The sequence below is a fragment of the Myotis davidii genome, unplaced genomic scaffold (assembly GCF_000327345.1).
Source record: "Myotis davidii unplaced genomic scaffold, ASM32734v1 scaffold770, whole genome shotgun sequence".
NCBI lineage: Eukaryota > Metazoa > Chordata > Mammalia > Chiroptera > Vespertilionidae > Myotis > Myotis davidii.
In genome coordinates, this window is record NW_006282187.1 from 252,996 (window position 1) to 256,930 (window position 3,935).

The following is a 3,935-nucleotide window of genomic DNA, read 5'->3' on the forward strand; positions in this document are numbered from 1 at the left end:
AAGAAGGGAAGAGGTGCTGGGTTTCTTGGGGTTGGGGAGACTTGAGAGCTGTTCTTGGCATTTATCCATTGCCAAAAGGGGTGACTGTGGAAACAGGGAAAAGAGATGTGTGGTGAGAGAAGAGTGCTGATGAGCATATTAATCATGTTTGTGTCTTTGTAATTTTGTGTGTGTGTGTGTGTGTGTGTGTGTGTGTTTAGAAAGAGCACACTTTAATGAGAAGAGAGCACTGCATGATGGGCATTCTACACATCATGCTGAGAAAGGTACATAGTATACAGGATATTTTGCTAATGATCAACAGTAACGTTGGTTCCTCTGGGCAACTTCCCCACCCTTATTCTCCAACCTCCAAGGGGTCAAAGCGCTCCCAACCATTTCCTTGAGGGAACTGTGGTTTGCTAGAGATAGAGCCCCTCAGGGATTCTTGTTTTTTATAGAGAACATTTTCTTTAGATTTTTTTGAAGTCTTCATTTGTTACTTTTATTCTATGTCTTTCAAGGCCATCAGATCAGCTTTTGTGCAGATTGCCTTGATGTCAGCACCAGAGAAGTTGTATTTAGCCATGATGAAGTTGTCCAGTGTTACATCATCAGCCAGCATCATTCTGCCTGTTCAGATCTAAAAGATGCGCTTTTTGTTCTTTTCATTGGGCGGGGGAACTCGATCTTCCTGTCAATATGGCCTGGTCTGATAAGTGCTGGATCAAAAGTTTTTATTTGGTTTGTGGCCATGAAAACTTTTACATCTCCCCTTAAATCAAATCCACCCAACTCTCCAAGAGTTCCAACTATTCCAACACTGTATGCTGAATTTCTCTCTCACCACTAGAATTTGAGTCATAGCTTTTGGTCCCAGTGGCATCAATTTCATCAATAAACAACAGTGGATGGTGCATTCAGCAACTAGAAACAATTTCAAAATGAGTTAGGCCCATTGCCTACATAGTTCTGAATAAGTTCAGAGCCAGCCTCACTTAAGAAAGTGGCTGAGATTTGGTTTGCTACTGCTTTGGCTAATAAGGTTTTGCCTGTGCCAGGTGGACCATAGAGAATGATCCCCGAAGGAGGCTTTAAACCCATCTCTTCATAATATTCAGGGTGAGTGAAAGGAAGTTCCAGATTTCTTAATTTCCTGGATTTGGTTGTCCAACCAAATGTCATCATAAGGGCCTTTTCCACCTTCATCACTGTGACCAAGGGATCTGTGTGATCCATCAGCACCCCTATCATGGCAGGCACCTTGCGGTTCAACAAGACAGAGCAGCCCGGTTTCAGCAGATCCTTGTCTACAAATGGAAGAATGTTAATGTAGTGTTCTGAGCCCACAGATGTAGACAGTATGGTGTGATTGTCATCAATGATCTCTTCTAAAGTTCCAACTGACATTGGGGTCCCCCTCAGATCATCTATCTTTGCTCTTTCCTCCTCTTGCTTTTCTTCTAAATGCTTCCTTTGTTCTTGATTTCTAATGAATTCTTCCTCCATGAGAAGATAGTGTTTAATTCTAACTTAAATAATTTTAACCAGCACTGAATGTGAGGTATCACCAGTGGCAGTTTGCTGGCAGCATCTGGTCCCTTTGTTTTCTTCTTTTACCCTACTAGTTGGTACGGGAGGTTATTATTTTTTAAATCTTCACTGGAAGATATGCTTATTGATTTTAGAGAGAGGGAAAGGGAGAGAGAGAGAGAGAGAGAGAGAGAACATCAATTGGTTGACTTCCATATGTGCCCCAACTGGGGATCAAATCTGCAACTTCTTGGTATACAGGATGGTGCTCCAATCAACTGAGCCACACCAGCCAGGGCAGGAGGTTCGTGTTTGTTTTTATTGTCCTGTCATCTTTCTTGCCACCTCGAAGACCATGACCATCACTCTGACGTTGGTCCATCTTGACTCAGCTGCTCAATCATGTTTTTTACTTTCAGTATTTTATGTTTCTTCAACATCTTGAGGCCTTGCTGATCTGGGACTGACTGCCCCTCACAAGGCTAGTTAATTCCTAGAGATAGCAAATGACTCTCCTGGGACTGGGCTTTTCAAACAACCAATCCAGAGCTCACACTCTAGAACTCACACTCCAACCACCTTCTTTATTAGGCTCTCACACTCCAGGAGGCAATATCCCCTTGCCCTAATCACCCCAGGGCCAGGTATCAGGCAATTAGGGACAGCACCTGTGCCCCAGAGCCTGCTAAAATTATTCACACTAGCCAATTTCAAATATGCTTACCTTGCATTAAAGTCAATTAAAATTATCCAATTTGAGAAGTCAAAAGAAAAACAATGAAGATACATGCCAGAACATGAGACTCCTTTGGGATACTATCAAGTGTAAAACATACAGGTAATGGGAGTCCCAGAGGAATAAGAGGCAAAGAGAAAAACTATTTGAAAAAATAATAGCTGAAAACTTCCCAGATAACAGTCATGGATCTATACATCCAAGAAGCTCAACAAACTCTAAGCAGGATAACTCAAAGAAACATTATAATCAGATTGTAAGATAAAGACAATCTTAAAAGCAGCAAGAGAGAAGTAACTCATCACAAACAAGAGATCTCCAAAAAGATTAACAGCCAATTTTTTATCAGATATCATGGAGGCCAGCAAACACTGAATGATATTTAAAGTGCTGAAAGAAAAAAATAGTCAACCAGGAGTTCTGTATCTGGTAAAACAGATGTGCAAAAATGAAGCTTAGATTTTCTCAGATAAACGAAAGTTAAGAGAGTTTGTGTCTAGTAGACCTGCCCTATAAGAAATGCTAAGAGGTGTCTTTCTTTTTTTAGGAGAAATGAAAGGATACTAGATAGCAACTCAAAGCCATATGAAGAAATAAAGAACACTGGTAAAGGTAACTACATAAGTAAGTATAAAAGACAGTATTACTGTATTGTTGGTTTGTAACTCCTCTTTTTTCCCTATATGATTGAAAAGACAAGGCATGGAACAATAATTATAAAGCTATTTTAATGGTAATACAACATATAAAGATGTAATTCGTGATAACACAAAGAAGAAGTGATGAAGCTGTATATGAGCAGAGTTTATATACTATTGAAGTTAAGTAGGTATTAATTCAAACTAGATTGTTACAAATTGAAGTTATTAACTGTAATCCCCAGGTAACCAGTAAGAAAATAACTAAAAATATACAGAAAAGGAAACAATAAGAGGATCAAATAGTACACTAAAAAATCAAACGGCCTGGCCACTGTGGCTCAGTAGTTGAGCATCGACCCATGAGCCAAGAGGTTGCTGGTTCGATTCCCAGTCAGGGCACATGCATAGGTTGCAAGCTCAACCCCTAGTAGATGATGTGCAAGAGGCAACCCATAGATGTTTCTCTCTCATCAATGTTTCTATCTCTCTATCCCTCTCCCTTCCTCTCTCTAAAATCAATAAAAACATATTTTTTTAAAAATCAAGTAAACACAAAAGAAGGTGGTAGTGGACAAATTGAGAAACAATAAAGGTATAAGATATTCCTTTAAAACAAGTAGTAAGAAGTAAGTTTTTCCTTATCATAATTACTTTAAGTGTAAAAGGATTAAACTCTCCAAATAAGTTTAAAGCAGAGACTGACAGAATGGGTAAAAAAATGTGACAACTATATGCTGTCTAAAAGGAACTTATCCTATCTAATAAGAGAGAAACATGCAAATTGACCATACCCCTGACACACTTCCTACTGGCTAATCAGCAGGATATGCAAATTAACTGCCAACCAAGATGGCGGCCGGCAGCCAAGCAGCTGAAGCAAACAGAAGGCTTGCTTGCTCCAGTGACGGAGGAAGCCAACGTTTCGGCCTGCTGGCCTGAACTAAGCTACACTCTAAGAAACAATGTTTCAATTACAGAAGCTAAACAAGCTCCAGAGACCTGCTTTCAGCCAGCTTCGGCCTTAGAGCTTAGAGCTGCTGTGATGG

The 3,935-nt window shown here is 40.0% G+C and overlaps 2 pseudogenes; one reads left to right on the forward strand and one right to left on the reverse strand.

Moving 5' to 3' along the window:
* The window catches only part of LOC102763624, a 27,508-nt pseudogene that overhangs the window by 13,936 nt on the left and 9,637 nt on the right, over positions 1-3,935 (forward strand).
* Positions 402-1,894, reverse strand: LOC102762758 (annotated as a pseudogene).